The sequence below is a fragment of the Oryctolagus cuniculus genome, chromosome 11, assembly GCF_964237555.1.
Source record: "Oryctolagus cuniculus chromosome 11, mOryCun1.1, whole genome shotgun sequence".
Lineage (NCBI taxonomy): Eukaryota > Metazoa > Chordata > Mammalia > Lagomorpha > Leporidae > Oryctolagus > Oryctolagus cuniculus.
Window position 1 is genome coordinate 23,689,758 of NC_091442.1, and position 21,587 is coordinate 23,711,344.

General features: G+C 43.6%; 1 protein-coding gene across 5 annotated transcripts in view; it reads right to left on the bottom strand.

Moving 5' to 3' along the window:
- The window catches only part of ITCH (itchy E3 ubiquitin protein ligase), a 126,407-nt gene that overhangs the window by 104,084 nt on the left and 736 nt on the right, over positions 1-21,587 (bottom strand). For 4 of the 5 annotated variants that reach the window (XM_070051924.1, XM_051846160.2, XM_070051923.1 and 1 more), the window contains exon 2: positions 17,274-17,350. The gene's annotated coding sequence lies outside the window, so the exon portion shown is untranslated. Of the gene's footprint in view, positions 1-17,273; positions 17,351-21,354; positions 21,544-21,587 lie in introns of those variants that run through there. The other variant, XM_017341669.3, reaches the window with a different exon arrangement.

Genomic DNA, 21,587 nt, shown 5'->3' on the forward strand with positions numbered 1-21,587 from the left:
CAAGTACTTGTGTCCCTGGCGTCCACATGGGAAACTCAGATGGAGTTCCTGGCTCCTAGCTTCAGCCTAATCCAACCTTGGCTGTTATGGGCATTTGGGATGTGAACCAGCAGATACAAGATCTCTCACTCTCTCTCTCTCTCACTCTGCCTTTGGAATAAATAAATCACCCATCTTTTCTAATGTCAAGGTCTCTTTCATTTTATAATCTCAAATTCATAACAAACAGAGATGGATGCCTCTACATGAATTCCTATGGAGAAACACTAACATTTTATATATGATGTACCTTTAAAAAAAAAAAAAAAAAACACCAAAGATTTATATATTTGAAAGTCAGAGTTACAGAGACACTGAGGGGGAGGGCAAGAGTGAGAGCGCAATCTTCCAAGTGCTGATTCACTCCCCACTGGCTGTAACAGCCAAGGCTGGGCCAGGCTGAAGCCAGTTTTGGCCATCACAGCCAATGGATGATCTTTATCTATCTCTCCCTCTCACTGTCTGTAATTCTACCTCTCAAATAAATAAATTAAAAAAAAAAAAAAAAAAAAAAGAAGCCAACAAGCACTATTATTCAGATTGTATTAAAAACCCAGAAGGGCCAGCGCCGCAGCTCAATAGGCTAATCCTCCACCTTGCGGCGCCGGCACACCGGGTTCTAGTCCCAGTTGGGGCGCCAGATTCTGTCCCGGTCGTCCCCCCTTCCAGGCCAGCTCTCTGCTGTGGCCAGGGAGTGCAGTGGAGGATGGCCCAAGTGCTTGGGCCCTGCACCCCATGGGAGACCAGGAGAAGTACCTGGCTCCTGCCATAGGATCAGCACGGTGCGCCAGCCGCGGCGGCCATTGGAGGGTGAACCAACGGCAAAGGAAGACCTTTCTCTCTGTCTCTCTCTCTGTCCACTCTGCCTGTCCAAAAAAAAACAGAAGAAGCCGGCACCACAGCTCAATAGGCTAATCCTCCACCTAATGGCGCCGGCACACTGGGTTCTAGTCCCGGTTGCCCCTCTTCCAGGCAGATGGAAGTCCTCTCTCTGCCTTTCCTTCTCTCTCTGTGTAACTCTTTTAAATAAATAAATCTTAAAAAATGTCTGAGGTAAGGCCGGCACCGCGGCTCACTAGGCTAATCCTCCGCCTTGTGGCGCCGGCACACCGGGTTCTAGTCCCAGTCGGGGCGCCGGATTCTGTCCCAGTTGGCCCTCTTCCAGGCCAGCTCTCTGCTGTGGTCAGGGAGTGAAGTGGAGGATGGCCCAAGTGCTTGGGCCCTGCACCCCATGGGAGACCAGGAGAAGCACCTGGCTCCTGCCTTCGGATAGGTGCAGTGTGCCGGCTGCAGCGGCCATTGGAGGGTGAACCAACGGCAAAAGGAAGACCTTTCTCTGTCTCTCTCACTGTCCACTCTGCCTGAAAAAAAAAAAAAAAAACCAGAAGAGGGGCCAGCCAGCACTGTGGCATAACAGGAGAAGTTGCCACCTACAGTGCCAGTATCCCATGTGGGCGCCGGTTCAAGTTCCAGCTGCTCTACTTCTGATACAGCTCTCTGCTGTGGCCTGGAAAAGCAGTAGAGGATAGCCCAAGTTCTTGGTCACCTGCACCATGTTGGAACCCCGGGGAAGGCTCCTGGCTCCTGGCTTCAGACTGGTATGGCTGTAGCCTTTGAGACCATCTGGGGAGTGAACCACAGGATGGAAGATCGATCAATCTCTCTCTCTCTCTCTCTCTCTCTGCCTCTCTGTAACTCTGCCTTTCAAATAAATAAATAAGTCTTTAAAAAAAAAAAAAAGAAAAGAAAATGACAGAAAATCATTTCCAACCATGAATCCTAAATATTGGGACAGGAGAGAAACCGAATTACCATTTACCCATTGGCAAACAAACAGAATTGTGAAACCAGCACCATTTCTACATTCTAGTTTGCCTACAGACTTTCACTTTTGTATTCTATCCATTACTCTTCTTTGAATCCCAAAAGACACAGAGTAAAATATTATTTCAAAGGAAGCAAAACGCCACACATCCTTTCTATGTTCTCACAGGTAAACCAACAGAAATTCAGGGAAGCTAGAGATTGCTCAATTAGATTTTTAGATATGACCTCGAAAGTAACAATCACAAAAGAAAAACTAAGAAATCGAGCTTCATCAAAATTAGGAATTTCCAGGAGCAGGTGCTGAGCAAAGCAGTTAAGCCAGTATTTGGGTTGATCACATCCCATATGGGAGCATCTGGATTCAAGTCCTAGCTCTGTCCTCCACTCTAACTTCCTGCTAATATGCACCCTGGAAGGCAGTACATGATGATTTAAGTAGTTGGGTGACTGCTACCCATATGGAAGACCTAGATTGAATCCCAGCTTCTGGCTTGGCGTAGCCCTGGCTACTGTGGGAATTTGGGAAGTGAACCAGCAAAGAAGAGATTCTGTCTCCCTGCTTCTAAAATAAATAGTTTTTGTGGTTTTTTAATTATGAATTTCTACTCTTTAAAGACACCATTAAGAAAATAAGAAAAAAGCTGGAAGATAATACCTGCAAAATGAGTATCTGAGGAAGGACTTATATCCAGAACTTAAAAAGAACTTACAATTCATTAATAATACGACAACTCAGGTGCCAGCGCTGTGGCAGAGTGGGTAAAAGCCACTGCCTACAGTGCCAGCATCCCATATGGGTGCCAGCTCAAGACCCGGCTGCTCCACTTACAATCCAGCTCTCTGCTATGGCCTGGGAAAGCAGTACAAGACAGCCCTAGTGCTTGGGCCCCTGCACCCGTGTAGGAGACCCGGAAAAACTCCTGGCTCCTGGCTTCAGATCAGCACAGCTCCAGCTGTTGTAGCCAATTGGGGAGTGAACCAGTGGATGGAAGACCTCACTCTCTCTCTCTCTCCGCCTCTCCTTCTCTCTCTGTGTAACTCTGACTTTAAAATAAATAAAGGGGCCAGCACTCGGGTGCAGCGGGTTAACGCCCTGCCTGAAGCGCCCGCATCCCATATGGGTGCGGGTTCAAGTCCCAGCTGCTCCACTTCCAATCCAGCTCTCTGCTGTGGCCTGGGAAAGCAGTCGACGATGGCCCAAGTCGTTGGGCCCCTGCACTCGCGTGGGAGACCTGGAAGAGGCTCCTGGCTCCTGGCTTCAGATTGGTACAGCTCCAGCCGTTGCAGCAAATTGGGGAGTGAACCATCAGATGGAAGACCTCTCTCTCTCTGCCTCTCCTCTCTCTGTGTAGCTCTGACTTTCAAATAAATAAACAAATCTTAAAAAAAAATCTTTAAAAATAAGACAACAATAAAAATGGATTACCCAAGGTCAGAAGGGAAGAGAGATCTCTGACCTTGCTCAATATTAATTTCATAATTAAAATCACGGTTCCATAAAACAGACAAAAAAGAAAACATGTAATCAAACACACAAAATACTATGTCACTGCTAAACTTGAACATAATCGCTTTGGTCTTTTTCTTTAAACTTTTTTAAAATTTGTATTTATTTGAAAGGCAAAGAGAAGAGATAGATGTTTCATCCACTGGTTCACTGCATAGTCAGGTCCAGGCCAAGTTGTCATATGGCAGGGACCCCCTCCCTTGAGCAGAGAAAAAAAAATTGCTGAGGGCAGAAACGATAAGAGCTTTCTGAGAAATACTACAACTACAACTGGGTCAACTGAAGCAAATTTAATACATGCAGATGTAACGTTGTATATCAGTTGCTTAGTAGTGCTATAGCTTTTAACTATCCAATCAAATATGTAACTAAATATGTACTACAAAACTTAAAGTTGTTTGTGCCAGGGTATGTAAGACAATGCTCTGCTTTATTCAGGGCCAAGAATTCAGAGACAAACTCTTCTGGGTCTGCTGGCATAAATAGAGCTGTTTTCCTATTAAAAGCATTGGTGTCTAGCCTCTCTGTCCCATTTTCCCACCACAGTCTCACAGCTGGGTCTGAAGCCAGGAGCCTGAAACTCAATCCAGTTCTCCCAAGTGGGTAGAAAGGACCCAAGAACTTGAGCCATCACTTACTGCCTCCCAGGGTGCACATGAGCTGGAAGTTGGAATCCGAAGCAGAGTGGAGACTTGAACCCAGGTACTTCACCAATATGGAATGCAGATGTCCCAAGTGGTATCTTAACCACTGTGCCACACACCTATCCCAGTTTGATACCCTACAAAATTACTAGAATACATATTGAGACTAAGCTCATTCACAACTCCTTTGCTTGACAAAGCAAAAACAAAAAACTCTGACAAACAGCATCTCAAAATAAGAAATTCCAAGGGTTGCTGTTGTGGCACAGTAGGTAAGCCACTGTTTGTGACACCAGCATCCCGTATAGAGTGCTAGTTCAAGTCCCAGCTCCTTTGCTTCTGACCCAGTTTCTTGCTAATATGCCCGAGAAGGCAGCAGAAGATGGCCACGTACTTGAGTCCCTGCCATCCACACGGGAGAGCAGGATGCAGTTCCTGGCTCCCAGCTTCATCTTGGCAGCCCTGGTTGTTGCGGTCATTTGGGGAGTAAATCAGTAGACAAAAGGTCTTTCTCTCTCTTTCTCTCTCTCCCTCCTCTTTCAAATAAATAAATAAATAAATAAATAATTTAAAAATAAGAAATTTTGAAGCCATCACACAATGAAATCAACTTAAATAGAAGTAAATCACTGAAATGATTAAACAGGTTTTCCGCCTCTTCAGAATCACAAAAGATAAAACCCTTGTTTGAAACTGAGGCTGGTTTGTATTTTCTTAAGCAAACGGTAACAGCAAGTCCTCTAAAAGAATCAAATTTCTTTCAACAGAATCCTGTATTTTCCTTCTCTAAAATAATACAAGAACTTATTTAGCTAAAAGTTTAATCCTTTATAAATGTTTATCCCAGTAGGTTTATGGTTAAAGAGGAAGAACAGAGATATTGAAAACTAGGGGAAAATTCAGTGAAGGTCCAGTCCAGGTCCAATCTTCACCTTTCCAGAAAATACTACTTTTAACATTCTATACAATCAATCATCCTCTGAGAGACTATATCTAGGAGTAAATGGTTCCAGCTACTTTGTCAATAATAGAAACAGAGGAGGAATAGAGGTAGACCAGAAGCAGAAAAGAAACAGACCGCAGCCTACAAAATAATTAGAGAACAAAAAACAATCCGATTAAAAAAAAGACAAGCAAAAAGGCTGTCATTGTAGCCCTACAGGTTAAGGTGCTGCCTGCCACACCTACATCCCATGAGCACTGGTTCCAGTCCCTTGCTCCACTTCTGATGCAGCTCTCAGCTATGGCCTGGGAAAGCAGCGGAAGATGGCCCAAGGCCTTGGGCTCCTGCACCAGCGTGGGAGACCTAGAAGAAGCTCCTGGCTCCTGATCTGTGCAGCTCTGGGCATTACGGTCATCTGGGGGACCAGGGGATGGAAGACCTCTTTTTCTTTTTTCTTTTTTTTTTTTTAATTTATTTGACAAATAGAGTTAGTGAGAGAGAGAGACAAAGAGAAAGGTCTTCCTTCCATTGGTTCACCCCCCCAGATGGCTGCTATGGCCAGAGCTATGCCGACCTGAAGCCAGGAGCCTGGAGCTTCTTCCTGGTCTCTCATACAGGTGCAGGAGCTCAAGCACTTGGGCCATCCTCCACTGCCTTCCCAGGCCACAGCAGAGAGCTAGACTGGAAAAGGAGCAACTGGGACTAGAACCTGGCGCCCATATGGGATGCTTGGCGCCGGAGGCAGAGGATTAACCAAGTGAGCCACGGCGCCGGCCCCGGAAGACCTCTCTTTCTGCCTCTGCCTCTCTGTATCTCTGCGTTTCAGATAAAGAAAGAAATGAATCTTTAAAGAATACAAAGAACAGCCATCATAAAAATAAACACAGGTCCCCAGCATTGTAGCACAGCAATTTAAGCCACCACTTGCAATGCCTGTAACCTTGCCCGCATCCCTAGTCAGAGTGCCAATTCAAGTCCTGGCTGCTCAGCTTTCAATCCAGCTCCCTGCTAATGTCTAGCAAACAGTGAATGATGGCTCCAGTACTTGAGTTCCTGCCACCCATGTGAGAGACCTGCATACAGTTCCTGGCTCAGCCCTAGCAGTTGTGGTGGTTTGGGGAGTGAACTAGCATATGGAAAACCTTGTGTTGGTTTGGGGAGTGAACTAGCATATGGAAAACCTCTCTCTCTCTCTCTCTGCCTTTCAAATAAACAAATAAATAATTTTTAAAAAGATGAAAAAAAGTTCAACAGATTGGCAGTGGCAACGGTTGCATAACTAGGTAAATATACCTAATGTCAGTGAAATGAAGACATAAAAATGATCCAAAAGGTAAAATTTGTTATATATCCTACTACAATAATAAAAAACTAAATAATGAAAATTAGGGGGTGCGGCACTGTGGAGTAAAGCCACAGCCTACAATGCCAGCATCCCATATGAGTGCCAGTTCCAGTCCCTGCTGCTCCACTTCCAATCTAGCTCTCTGCTGTGGCCTGGGAAAGCAGTAGAAGATGGCCCAAGTCCCTGGGCCCCTGCATCCACATGGGAGACCCAGAAGAAGCTCCTGGTTTCAGATCAGCGCAGCTCTGGCCATTGTTGCCATATGGGGAGTGAATCAAAAGATGGAACGCCTCTCTCTCTCTCTCTGCCTCTCTGTAACTCTTTCAAATAAACAAATAAATTTTTAAAAATTAGGACAGATATCTTCACAATGAAAACATCAATGATATAATAAAAATAAACTAAAATTAGGGCAACAAAATGAAAGACAGGAATAAAAAAGTATAAACCTTCAAGGGCAAAAGTGGAGAGATGACAGCAGAAAAACGTCAGCAACACTTTGCACAAGGAAAAGCAGTCGCAGCAAGGTGCTACACACTTCAATACATACAGAATATAGCTTTAAGACCTATAATAAATATGTTTAAAAAGAACAGAAACCAATCTGAGCTTTCCTGTTATCTACCAACTTTTCACAGAAGAAAATGCACCTAATTCCTTTCCCATGTTCCTTTCCTCCCCATTTCCAAGGCAGAACTACAATTAGAGATAGCAACTGAAAATCCCTTTTAATTTCTGGAACAAAAGAACTCCCAAGCGAGGTCATACCATACTATGAAAGTAAAGCAAAAATTCCTCATTAAATGAGATTTTAACTTAGCTTTTTTGATGCTATTACTGCATCTCTGTAATGGCAGCAACTTTCTGCACTTCTTAGAGGCTCAATCCAGTAATCTTATTCATCCATGAAGAAAATATTGCTTTACCTCAGACATTTTTTTTTTTTTGGACAGGAAGAGTGGACAGTGAGAGAGAGAGACAGAGAAAAAGGTCTTCCTTTGCTGTTGGTTCACCCTCCAATGGCTGCCGCGGCCGGCGCGCTGCAGCCGGCGCAGCGCACTGATCCGATGGCAGGAGCCAGGTGCTTATCCTGGTCTCCCATGGGGTGCAGGGCCCAAGGACTTGGGCCATCCTCCACTGCACTCCCTGACCACAGCAGAGAGCTAGCCTGGAAGAGAGGCAACTGGGACAGAATCCAGCGCCCCGACCGGGACTAGAACCCGGTGTGCCGGCGCCGCAAGGTGGAGGATTAGCCTATTGAGCCGCGGCGCCGGCCTTACCTCAGACATTTTTTAAGATTTATTTATTTAAAAGAGTTACACAGAGAGAGAAGGAAAGGCAGAGAGAGGACTTCCATCTGCTGGTTCACTCCCCAAATGGCCGCTATGGCCGGAGCTGTGCCAATCTGAAGCCAGGAGCCAGGAGCTTCTTCCAGGTCTCCCACGCAGGTGCAGGGGCCCAAGCACTTGGGCCATGTTGTATTGCTTCCCCAGGCCATAACAGAGAGCTGGATCCAAAGTGGAACAGCTGGGACTCGAACCGACGCCCACATGGGATGCCGGCACTGCAAACGGCAGCTTTACCGTCTAACAGCGCAGGCCCCAGATAGACTTTTTTTTAAAGATTCATTTGTTTGAAAAGCAGAATTAACTCAGATAGTCTTAATACTCAGACTATGGGGGCAGCATGTTAGCATAGTAGGTTAAAGCTGCCACCTGCAATGCCAGCATCCCATAAAAGCACAGGTTCGAGTCCCAGCTGCTCTACTTCCAAACTAGCTCTCTGCTACTATGCCTGGGAGAGCAGCAGAGGATGACTCAAGTACTTGGGGCCCTATACCTAAGAGACTGGGTGGGAGACTGGGATGGAATTCTGGGCTCCTGGCTTCAATCTGGCCATCTGAGGAGTGAATAAGTGGACTGAAGATCTCTCTGACTCTCCCTCTCTGCCTTTCAAAAGGAAAGAAGGAAAAGAATTGGGGGGAGGGCAGGGAGGGAAGAGACAGCATCATGGTATAGCATCTGCGTACCAGTTCAGAACCTGGCTGCTCTGCTTCCACTCCAGCCCCGTTAATGGGTTAATAGCCTGGGAAAAGCAGCAGAAAATGGCCAAAGTACTTGGGCCCCTGCAAACCCACGTGGGAGACCTGGGTGGAGTTCCTGGCTCCTGGCTTCAGCCTGGCTCAGGCCTGACTGTTGCAGCCATCTAGGTAAGGTACAAGCATATGGAGAATCTCTTTGTCTCTCCCTCTAACTCTGACTTTCAAATAAATAAATAAATAAATCTTAAAAAAAAGAGAGACTGAATCTTACACTATTTTGTTTACTTGCTAAAACAATTATTTAAAATGTATTTTGCATTTTAATCAATAAGGAAAATTTTCTTGACATACATAGGGAAGTTATTCATGAGAAAGTATAAATAGAACAAAGGATCTGGTGAAAACTAAATCCGAAAATTCATTTTCTCAGGTTACATAGAATAAACATACTCTACCTTCTTACAACATTTATTGGTTTCTTAAACACTCTGATTCATGAATTATTATGTCAAGTGTTTTGCAGCAAAACTCTGCATCTTTTCCAAAAGCAAACCATTTGTCAGTGTTCCTAAACCTTAGTAAATACAAAAATTCCATGTATAAACTCAGTCTAATGAAACGTACCAGAGGTTAACTGAAATCACCAAAAATCCAAAACTAGGTATGTTTTGGATAAGTAGTTGAACTACTTTAGTTTTTCCCTTTTCTTTCTATTTTACTAGTGTAAGTTGGGACATCTTAAGAATATTTATACAACCCTTCAGTAAGGAGAATGTTATGGGTAAGAGAGGGATGAAGCAAGATCCACAAAGTTGGGCAGACCATACAAAGTATTATCTTCACATATCCAATGTTCACAAGTGAATAGGGGAAAAGCTTGCAATATGGGATGTCATCATCTACTCCACACTTCTGCCTCTTACATAAGCTTTGGTCCCCTTCATTTCGTTCTCAATGCCATCTCTGTAGCCTGGTCTCTCTGCCTCCAGACCTTCTCTATCCTAGTAAATGTTACAGACCTCAATACTGACAAATAAATCCTCATAAAATACCATTTCATCCTATCAGCCAATAAGTTTCAAAGTTATTCCAAAATAAGACTAGTCTCTTAACTTTTTCAAAATTTCTCCTAATACCAGTCCTGCACAAAATAGCTTAAACTAAACTCCAACTAATCTATTCACTACATTACTGTCACTCCAAGTCCATTCCTGTCTCTCTACCCTTGTACAATGTTTCCACCCTTTTCTCTGCCTTTATTATTCTACATATATATCATTATGCATTAGACTGTTCTGAGGTGTTGCGTGATTTGTTTCTTTCGTCTTTTTTTAAAGAATTTATTTGAAAGGCAGAGGAGCCAAGATTTTCATCTGGGTGGCAGAAGCTCAAGTACTTGGGCCAACATCTGCTGCTTCCCAGGGTGCACATCAGCAGAAACATGAATCAGAAGAGAAGCAGTCCTGGGATTTGACCTGAGACACTCCAATGAGGGATGCAGGCATCCCAAGCAGCAGCTTAACCCACTGCACCACAATGCTCACTCCTTGAACTGTTTTATATCTTTAAGTGAGTAATGGCTTTCTTCCCAAAGAGCAGGGAACATGGGTTATGACACAGAAAGTCAAGTTCCATTTTGTCCACAGTGGTGATCTGTTTGGCCCATAGTGTGTGAACTTGTAAGCTGCCAACATTTAAAAATAAAGATTTCTTACAAAATCTAGATTCAAGCTTCTCTTTAGAAAAAAGCTAGATGATTGGGCCACACTCAGTCTGCCATCCCCACTGACTACTAGTGAGCCAACACTGAACTGTGCACTTTAAAAACAGCAAATATTGGAAGCAGGCAGTTGGTACAGCTGTTAAGATTCCACTGAGGATGCCCACATCTCATGTCAGAGTGCCTGGTGCTGAGACTCAGCACTTCCACTCCCGATCCACCTTCCTGTTGATGTGCACTCTTGGAAGCAGCAGCAGATGACTCAAGTAGTTGGGTCTCTGACACCCATACAGTAGACCCAGATGGAGTTCTAGTGTCCTGTCTTTGGCCTGGCCCGGTCCCAGCTGTTGTAGGAATTTGGGGAGTGAACTAGCAGGTGGAAGATTTTTCTAAGTCTGACTTTCAGATAAAATGAAAATAAGTAAATAAATAAAACTTTAAAAGTAGCTGTTAAAAAAAAAATAGGGGCCGGAGTTGTGGCACAGTGGGTTAATCCTCCCCTGCGGCACCGGCATCCCATATGGGCAACAGTTCGAGTCCTGGCTGCCCCTCTTCCAGTCCAGCTCTCTGCTGTAGCCTGGGAAAGCAGCAGAGGACAGCCCAAGTGCTTGGGCCTCTGCACCCACATGGGAGACCCAGAGGAGTCTCCTGGCTTTTGGCTTCGGATCGGATCGGCACAGTTCCCGCAGTTGCGGCCGTCTGGGGAGTGAACCAGCAGAGGGAGGACCTTTCTCTGTCTCTCCCTTTCACTGTCCGTGGCTATACCTCTCAAATAAATAAAAATCTTTAGAAAAAAAGTTAAAATAAAATGGTAAATTTTATGTGAATTTTACCTCTATTTTTCACCTCCTGAAAACCTTTTTTAAAAAAAAAAAAATATTTGAAAGGCAGAGTGAGAAAGAGAAAAAAGGAGAAAGAAAAGAGATACAGAGAAATATCTTCCTTCTGCTGGCTTACTCCCCAAATGTCTACAACAGTCAAGGCCAGGCTGAAGTCAGGAGCCAAGAAATATATAGGGGTCTCCCATATGGGTGGCAGGGATTCAAGTACTTAGGTCATTATTGGCTGCTTCCAGGTACATTAAGTAGGAAGTTGGATGAGAAGTACAGGGCAGGTGGGACTCAAACCAGCATTCCAACCAGTGGCTTAACCCAGTATACCACATTTTTTTTTAAATCACTGATACACTGTGAGTACATTCCCAAGATGTCAAATATTTTTTTAAAAGATTTATTTATTTGAAAGGCAGAATTACAGAGAGAGAGGAAGGATTAAGAGAAATCTTCCACCTGCTGGTTAATTCCCTAAATGGCCACAATGACCAAGGCTGAACCAGGAGCTTCATTTGCGTCTCCCACATGGGTGCAAGGGCCCAAGCACTTCTGTCATCTTCTGCTGCTTTCCCAGGTGCATTAGAAGGGAGCTGGATCAGAAGGGCAGCAGCTGGAACATAAACAGGTGCCATACGGAATTGCCAGCATTTCAGGCAGTGATTTTATCTACTGCCTGATTTTATGCTGCAATGCTGGCCCCACATGCATGGAATTTATGATGCTAACATTATTATATAAGCTTAATGAATCAATTAATGAACCTAAATGATGATTTTCATGCTTACTGTGAGCCAAGTTTTGTTCAAGCAGGAACATATTATCTCCATGGATATATGCTGCTACAATTCCCAATGTACAGATGAGGAAACTGAGGCACGAAAGTTAAGCTACTCACCCACGATCATCCCAACAGTACACGGAAGAGTCAATATTCCAAATAAACCTAACTCTAGTATACCCTGTTAACCCCTACAATATAATCCTTTTGACAAGTATCCTTACCTCTGTGACCAACTGAACTGATTCTTTGCAATAAAAAAATCAAAAGATTACATTTGAAAGTCCTCTTTTTCTTCACATAAATGACTAAGCACATTAAAGCTTACCAAAATGCAGAGAGCACTTCTGGAATTTTTCATGCCTTAAAAAAAGTCTTGGCGGGGCTGGAATTGTGGTTTAGTGGGAGCAGCCACTGCTTGTGATGCCAGCATCCCATGTGGGTGCCACTACCAGCCCCAGCTGCTTCACTTCCACCAGCTCCCTGCTAATGTGCCTGGAAAAACAGCGGAAGATGGCCCAAGTCCTTGGGCCCCACATCCACCTGAGAGGCCTGGAGGAGGCTCCTGGCTCCTAGATTTGAATGGGACTCCAAAACAGTTTTGGCTGTTTTGGCCATTTAGGGAATAAACCAGCAGATGGAGAATCGCTCTTGCTCTCAATAAACTCTGCCTTTCAAATCAATAAATAAATCTTTAAAAAAAAAAGATGTATTTATTCACTTGAGGGGCTAAGTTAAGGGAAAGAGAGAGGGAGAGATAGAAAGGTCTTACATCTGCCAGTTCTCTCCCCAAATGGCTGCCAATGGCAGGAGGTGGGCCAGTCTGAAGCCAGGAGCTTCTTCCAGGTATCCCACATGGGTGCAGGGGTCCAAGCACTTGGGCCATCCTCTGCTGCTTTCCCAGGCCATTAGCAGGGAGCAGGATAGGAAGTGAAGCAGCTGGGACTTGGCCTAGCTCCCATATCAGCCCCTGCACCCACATGGGAGACCTAGAAGAAACTCCTGGCTCCAGGCACAGCTCTGGCCATTGCAGCCTTTTGAGGAGTGAACCAGCAGATGGAAGACAGCTCTCTTCTTTCTGTAACTCTGCCTTTCAAATAAATACGTAAATCTTTAAAAGAAAGAAAGAGAGAGAGAGAGGAGAGAGAGAGAAAGAGAGAGAAAAAGAGAAAGAGAGAAAGGATGGATGGATGGATGGATGGAAGGAAGGATGGAAGGATGGAAGGAAGATTTATACTGGTGCAAAAAAACTGAAATGCATGCAATTTTCATAATATGTATTTTCCATGAACTTTTTGAAGACCCTTTGTATATCTATTAGGGTAAGCAGTTTCCAGCTGTAAAAAGAATTGCACATTTCTTGAGGGCAATAACTGGTTTTTTCATCATGACCCTTTACAATACCTACCACAATGAGGCACTTATGTTAAAGGGACCATTATCTTAAATTACAATGCAATGTAACCATTCTACAACCTTTAAAATCTTATTTTTTACAATTATTAACAAGCAAGTTTGTTCTCCTGACCCAAAAAAAAACAAAACACCACAAAATCTTTGAAACAGTTTTATATCTGAATACTCTGGAATCCAGCACTAAGGTGGCTTAATAAATGCTTATTGAATATTACAAACTGAACATTTCTAAACTTAGATTACCCACAAGTTTTTGTGTCAATGCTTAAAATAGAACTTAAAATAACTTGGCTTCTTGGGGACAGTGTTATGGTGCAGTGGGTTGAGCTTCTGTCAGCGATGCTGGCATACTTTATGCATGCCAGTTTGAGTCCTGCATGCTCCACTTCTGATCAAGCTCCTTGCTAGTATAAGTGGGAAAGCAGCAGAAGATGGTCCAACTCCTTGGGCCCCTGTCACCCACACAGAACACCTGGATGGAGTTCCAGAATCCTGTTTTCAGCCTAGCCCAGCTCTAGCCATTGTGGCCTTTAGGGAATGAACTGCAGGATAGGGGACTCTCTAAGTGACTATGCCTTTCAAATAAATAAATAAATGTTTTTTTAAAAAGCACACGGCTTGGCCAGTGCCACGGCTCACTAGGCTAATCCTCCGCCTGCAGCACCGGCATCCCGGGTTCTAGTCCCGGTTGGGGCGCCGGATTCTGTCCCGGTTGCTCCTCTTCCAGTCCAGCTCTCTGCTGTGGCCTGGGTAGGCAGTGGAAGATGGCCCAGGTCCTTGGGCCCTAAACCTGTATGGGAGACCAGGAGGAAGCACCCGGCTCCTGGCTTCGGATCGGCGCAGCGTGCCAGCCGTAGCAGCCATTTGCGGGATGAACCAACTGAAAGGAAGACCTTTCTCTCTGTCTCTCTCTCTCTCTAACTCTGCCTCTCAAACAAGAAAAAAAAAAAAAAAAAAAAAAAACACAGCTTCTCATTTAAGTCTTATTTTTTAGATATTTCTGATAGCAGTCCTATTTTGCGAATCAATAAAGCCCCCAAAAATTAGTGAGCAAACACACGAAGCACAAAGTATATTAAGAGAATGAACCAGAAAGAACCTGAGACATCATACACAAAACATTCAATAGGGACTTGTATTGTGGTCAGGTATAGCTGCCAACTGCAATGCTGGCATACCATATGGATGCTGGTTCTAGTCCCAGATACTCCACTTCTGATCCAGTTCCATCTCTCCCTCTCCCTCTGTACCTCAGACTTTCAAATCAATCTTTCTTAAAAAAAATAAAAAGTATTCAATAAACAAGCGAAGAAAATGAGGCCCAGAGAAATTCAAGTGAAGTGCCCAAGATAACAGAATTCTAAGTGATCAGTAACACCGGTTAAACCCTAGGTCTCCTAAATGTTGGCCCAGGTCTCTTTCCACTAAGAACTGCTTTGTGAACTCAGGATGAAATAGATACTTTGAGAAATATTTTAAAGATACTCTGTATACAGAATGATCTTTCCTAGCACATATTTTCTGAGAGGAATTACATCACCACCGAAGAAAGGAAGCTGCCTTGTTCCTTTACTGCAGATAACACCATCTGCTTTTTCTTTTTTGTGTTGTTCTTCTATGTATTTTTCATTTCTTTTCTTTCTTCCTCTTCTGAGACCTCTTCCTCTGAGATCTCATTTATCTACTTTCCCTCTTACCCACTTCCTTTCTAATGTCTCTCACAAATAATCTAACCATTCCTTCCTTTCTCTCCATAATTATCAAAAAGAACAAATTAGGCACACATTTGATTCTAACAATGGGACACCACCATAAACAAATCATAACTGGTCTTGAGTGCTTATGAGGCAAGTAGTTAACAAAAATAAGCTAAACACAAAGATGAATGAATAATACAGATGAATAAATAATAAATACTAGTGTTCACAGTAGAGAAAAGAAACTGGAATGCCTGGTTGAGCCCTGGCTACCCACGCTTCTAATCTAGCTTCTTGCTAATGCATATGAAGAAAGATAATGGCCCAAGAAAGTAGATGATGGTTCACCCACTTGGGAGACCTGGTTAAAGTTCCTTGCTCCTAGCTTCGAACTTGCCTTGACTCTTTTGGATATTTGGGATATGAACCAGCAGATGGAAAATCAATTGATCTCTTTCTCTCTCTCTCTCTCTGCCTTTCAAATAAATAATTATTAAAAAAAAAAAAAAATCCCAGGACCAGAGCTATGGCACAGCAGTAAAGCCGCTGCTTGCAGTGTCAGCATCCCATATGGGAATGAGTTCGAGTTCTAGGTGCTCCACTTCTGATTCCCTGCTACCGTGCCTGGGAAAGCATCAGATGGCCCATGTGCTTGGGCCCCTGCATCCACGTGAAGAAGCTCCAGAAGAAGCAGCTCCTGGCTCCTGACTTCAGCCTGGCCCAGCTCTGGCCGTTGTGGCCATTTGGGGAGTGAAGCAGCAGATGGAAGATGTCTCATATTTCCCTCTCTCTGTAACTCAGTCTTTCAAATAAATAAAATAAATTTTTTTAAAAAATTTCAGATATGTTTAGTGAATATCAAGTATATGATTATCAAATTATAGTTACTATGCTGTATATTAGGGCTTCAGAATTTACTCATAACTTCAAGTTTGTTCCCTTTGACCAACATCTCCTCATTTTTCCCATTCTCCTAATCCCCAACCAATAACCACTCTTCTCTCCATTTCTATGAGTGAGACATTTTTAGACTCGACAACTTAAGTGAAATTATGTATTTGTCTGTATATATTTTCTGTGTCTGACTTATTTCATTTAGTAGGTTCATCCAGGTTGCCTCAAATGGCCAGATTTTGAGAGAGAAAGAAAAAGGAGAGATGTTCCAGCCACTGGTTCACTCCCCATGGCCACAACAGCCAGGGCAAGGCCAGGCCAAAGCCAGGAGCCTGAAACTCCATCCAGTTCTCCCTTGTCAGCGGTAGAGGCCCTTCCGCTGTCTTCCCAGGTGCATTAGCAGGGAGTTGGATTGGAAGTGGGGCATCCAGGACTTGAACCAGCACCCATATGGAATGGCTGCATCTTAGGCGGCAGCTTAACCCACTGCACAACAACACCAGCCCCTATTCAGCTTTCTTACCTACCAAATTACCTGCTCTACTTCATTCACTCCCTATTCAGTTTGACTTTATGTTCTACTATTTTTTTATCTAGTAGTGTTTCTCTTTTCTCTGACTTTTTTTTAAGATCTTTTATTTATTTATTTGAGAAGTAGAATTACAGACAATGAGAGGGAAAGACAGAAATCTTCCATCCATTGGTTCATTCTCCAAATGGCCTCAACAGCCAGAGCTGGACCAATCCAAAGCCAGGAGCTTCTTCCAGGTCTCCCACACTGGTACAGGAGCCCAAGCACTTGCGTCATCATCTTCTGCTTTTCCATGCCACAGCAAAGAGCTGGATCAGAAGAGGACCAGCAAGGACTCGAACCGGTGCCCCTATGGGATCCAGCACTGCAGGCTGAGGATTAACCTACCGTATTACCAGCCCCCTCTCTCCTAACTTTTTAAAGTAATGTCTTACTCTCATGCTTTCCTTCACAATATTATTGCCAAATTTCTCCCATTCTGTGAATCATGTTAAGATTATCTTAATATGAATTCATTCTTTTCTGAAAATTTACAATGTTTTATCTGATTTACAATCATACCAAGTAGACAGATAAAAATCAATACCTCTGTGTTATAGATACATAAATTTATGTCCAAGGAGATTAAATAAGTTGCCAAAAGCCATTCAGTTTGTCAGTGGTAAAGGCAAATCAGAACCCAAACTTTTCTTCCTAAATCCTCTTTCTTCCATTGAACCATGTTGCCCTCTTTTCAATTCCTCCACTTCTTACCAATACATGTGCAAATACCTAGACAAGTTTATATAGAAAAATATTTATAAAACAGCACAAACGGCAAAGTATGATGGAGTGATACAGAAAACTCAGAGGACCCAAATTAAGAAAAAGTATAGTTTATGGGCTAATCTTTGTAGAAGAGGCTTTTGGAAAATGCCTATTTCTTCAATAAACTGACATAACCAGCACCAACAATGCTCTCTCACCCCACATCTCCCCACAGTAGTTATATGAGACCAGGGTTTGTCCTCTGCATCACTCCTGCCCCCAAATCTTTCTTGTAGGAATGTCGCCATACCTGAAGTTCTCACAGTTCAAATCACTTCTTTTGGTTAAGGCGTTGTCTCCAGAAGGCCACTGTGAAAGGCATGTTACCTAAAAGGGTAGGGAGAGTCCATTAACATTATTTCTATGATTAAACACACCATATTTGCAATGATCTTGGGACTCACACAGCACAAAGGCTTTTAAAAAATTCTTCAGGAGATAATGTTTGATGGAGCAGGTAGGTAGAGCGTGAGGTGGGGGGAATGATTCATACACAGAACAGGATGACATCAACTTAGGTACAAAGGACATGTGGCCAAATGAAAATCACAACATAAACATATAAGGGTCACGGTAAGGATGATTCCCGTAATGGGGAATTCTCTAGGGACAGGAAAAGAAAAAGCACTCCAAGGATCTGACCACAGCCAGTTCTGAAAAAAAGCAAAAAGAGTTGAGGGGACAGCAGTTTTACATGGAAGTGCACTACTAGACTAGAGGCAGACAGGGGCAGGAATAGCAGGGTTAACTACTCCTTGAGGTGAGGATAGTTTCCAACCTAACAGTTTTAGCTGAGGGCTAACCTCCCAATCAGAGAATGCTACAAATCAATTCTGTGAAACCCTTTACTAATTCATATTGTCTCAAAGCCAGTATCATTTACAGCCACGAAAAATCCACATGCCTTTACTGACTGCTTATTATAAGCGCAGAATTTGGCTAAGAACTATAAATACAGGGGGAAAAAAACTTGCATGCTTTTGATTCAACTTATGTAGAGAAAATCAATCTCCAATATCCAAAATCAGAAGTGGTGAGGAAAAAGAAAAGTAGGGAGTTGGTAGGAGGGGGAATGGAGGGAATCAAACAGGTGACTATTTCCCACCAGTACTAACACAAGTTTTTTCAGCCAGAATGAACAGAACAAACTTGTTTCTGGGCCAAAGTTCCTTGTTAAACTCTTGTCTAAACAGTCAAGAGGAATAAGCTGAAAATACCTCATTTTTTTTTTCCTGGTCTTACACCAAAAGCTCTTTAGAATACCAGACTGAGCACTGCAAAACCTGGTTCTAGTCCTAGCTCTGACTCTTAACTAGTTTCAGATAAATTATTTGACCTTTAAAAAAAATAAAAATTCAAAAACAATCAGAGGCCAGAGCTGTGGCACAGCAGGCTGCGCTGCCACCTGTGACACCAGCATCCCATATGGGTGCCAGTTCAAGTCCTGGCTGCTCCACTTCTGATCCAGCTCCCTGCTAATGCACCTGGAAAAGCAGTATGTGGGAGACCAGAATGGAGTTTGAAGCTCCTAGCTTTAGTCTGGCCCAGCCCTGGCTGTTGCAGCCCTTTGGGGAGTGAACCAACAGATAGAAAATTGATCGCATTTGTACTTATGCGCGCGCTCTCTCTGTAACTCTGCCTTTCAAATAAATAAATCTTTTTTTATTTATTTGACAGATATAGTTAGACAGTGAGAGAGACAGAGAGAAAGGTCTTCCTTCTGTTGGTTTACCCCCCAAATGGCTGCCATGGCCGGAGCTACGCCGATCTGAAGCCAGGAGCCAGGTGCTTCCTCCTGGTCCCCTATGCGGGTGCAGGGGCCCAAGCACCTGGGCCATCCTCCACTGCCTTTCTGGGCCACAAGAGAGAGCCAGACTGGAAGAGGAGCAACCGGGACTGGAACCCGGTGCCCATATGGGATGCTGGCACCGCAGGTGGAGTATTGACCAAGTGAGTCACAGTGCCGGCCCAAATAAATACATCTTTAAAAATTTGTAATTAAATAATTTTAAAACCAAACAGAAAACTAATAGGTTGGACTAGTCTGGGAATACCTTGTGATGGCTGCTGTGGTACAGCAGGTTAAGATGCTGCCTGTGATGTCAGCGTCATACATGGCCATTGATTTGAGTCTCAGCTGTTCTACTTCCTATTCAGTTCCCTGCTAACGTGCCTGGGAAGGTAGCGGAAGATGGCTCAAGTGTCTGGGCCCCTGTACCCACATGCCGCCTACAACATTTCCCATCCAGCTCCCTGCTGGTGTGCCCGGGAAGGCAACAGCAGAGTGCTTGGGTCCCAGCACTCATGTAGGAGACCTGAATGAGGCTCCTGGCTGGCCCAGCTCAGGTGATTGTAGACTTTTGGGGAGTGAACCAGCAGATGGAGGATCTCTCTCGCTTTAACTCTGCCTTTCAAATAAAAAAATAAATCTTTAAAAAAAAAATACGTGGCACATATAAAGAAGGGTACTACACAGTCTGTGAAAAATAAAATTGAAAGATAATTTTGGTGCAACATATTTTGAATCGATTCATAGCTTTTCCATAAACTTAATGAAGACTCCTTGTAACCCACTAGGTAACCATCAGCTGGAGGCAACACTAGTTAAACATAACACATTTCCAGAGAATCCACGCAACCAGAATCCTTCTAAACACAATTCCTCTGACAGCTACTTCAATTCAAGTTGGCCTATAAACCAAAATTTATTTGCCAAAATCGAGTACATAATATCTCCAACTCTAAAAATTGAGTATTAAATTTCGGTAGACTGTCAAAAAACACCTCCAACAAGCCTGAATCACCTGTGTTGACAGTCAATTTCAGTCAAGTTATCTTCTAAATCGCACCTGACATGGTTCTAATTTCTTATATGCTTGTGAGTAATTCACTCTAATACTAGTAACGTAAATAACCTGGCAATGCTATTCAGACTCACTAATGGGTTCCTTTGAGAGAAAAGCAGCCTGTTACACAGACTTGCTTCCCTGCCAAAATCCTCATCCAAAAATACAGGAACAAACCACACTAGTAAAAAGCTGAATCCAATCCCTTACCCATCCCAGCTGTCTCTCCCGCAACATCAGGCTTTGTCACTTCTCACCTAGACTTCTGCAACAGCCACTCTTCCAACCTTTCTCTGGTATCAGAGCAATCTTTCTAAAACGCAGGCGCTCACCTCTCATCCCTGTGTAAGAATCAGCATGTTTCCAGCGACAACAAAATTCAAAATTTCCAGCATTATATTTAGAACATTTCACATAGCTGCTTCTTTTTACCTTTCATTCTTCACATCTCATAAAGCTCTCCTTCCCTATCCCACTCTCTGCCCGCTCCCGGAACCCTTCTTCCAGCCATCACATAGGGTTGAGATGTTCCCTCTCTCTACCCCTCTTCCTCACCTTTGTCATGTAACTGCTCATCACCTAAGATCCAACACAGGTCTAAGGGCAGGTCTAGATTCCTCCTCTGGCCAACCCCTAGTCAGAACTAACCACTTCCTCGTCTCTCAGTCTCAAAAGTTTCTTGAGCTGTCCTTGGTATGTCCACAATACTGTTTACCTCAGTAGTTCCCAGGCCCATTAGAATCACCTGAGGCATGTTCTGAAAACAAACGGAAGCCAACCCAGATCTATTAAATCAATCTCAGACGGAAGAAGCTGGATGTCTACTTTTAAAAAAAACATTACCCTAATGGTCATATTTGGAGACCGCTGGTTTGCCTTTCTCTTGCAATAGGTGTAAAGATGTGTTTTTTAAAAGACTGTAGAAATTATTTACTTTGGACTACAGTGAAGTTCTGTGCACTCTTTTTTTTTTTTTCATTCTCACATTATCACTGCTGCCTTGACCCGCACGCTGAAGATGAAGTCCTTTTGGACTTATACCCACTGTTCTAAAAAGCAGAATTTCCACTTTCATTTTTAAATCCGAAAAATGAAGTCATTGCACCTTGAGTAAACATGTCAATACACCGTGCAGGCTCTCACCAGATCTGCCATGATAACTTTCAGAGAAGCAGCAAGTCCTTCGCCGATTCTGCCGGTGGAAATAACACTGCCTTTACCTATTTCCTTAAAGTCGAATTATATTAGGAACAGATGCAGGGCGATCCACCTAAGTCCGACCACAGGAGGCTGGCTCCAAAAAAAGGCTCAATAATTTTCAAAGAAAAACCCCACTCTTCCTTCCCCACCCCCCATCCAAAGCAAGTATACTACAGCGGTGTTAGAACGGCAGAAAATGTAACAAGACTAGGATACTAATATAACCACAAAACCCGCTGAGTTGTTCTGGGGGAAAGGAGAATTTCGGATACTTCGCAAGTTCACCTCGTTACTTCTCTGACTAACTTTAGGCCCGACGATGACCTCGGGAGCACAAATCCCGTTTCTCCAAAGTCGCGGCCCGAACGGAGTCTCCAAACTTGAGTTCACCGCTTCAAAGTCTCGTCTTCCTCACGTTTCGGCCCTTAGAACACATTCACAGCTACTTTCTTCTCTGCTAAAGAAAAGGGCACTCTTCGGACCAAGGGCAGTGACAGCTCCACGTCTGCACAAGTCGG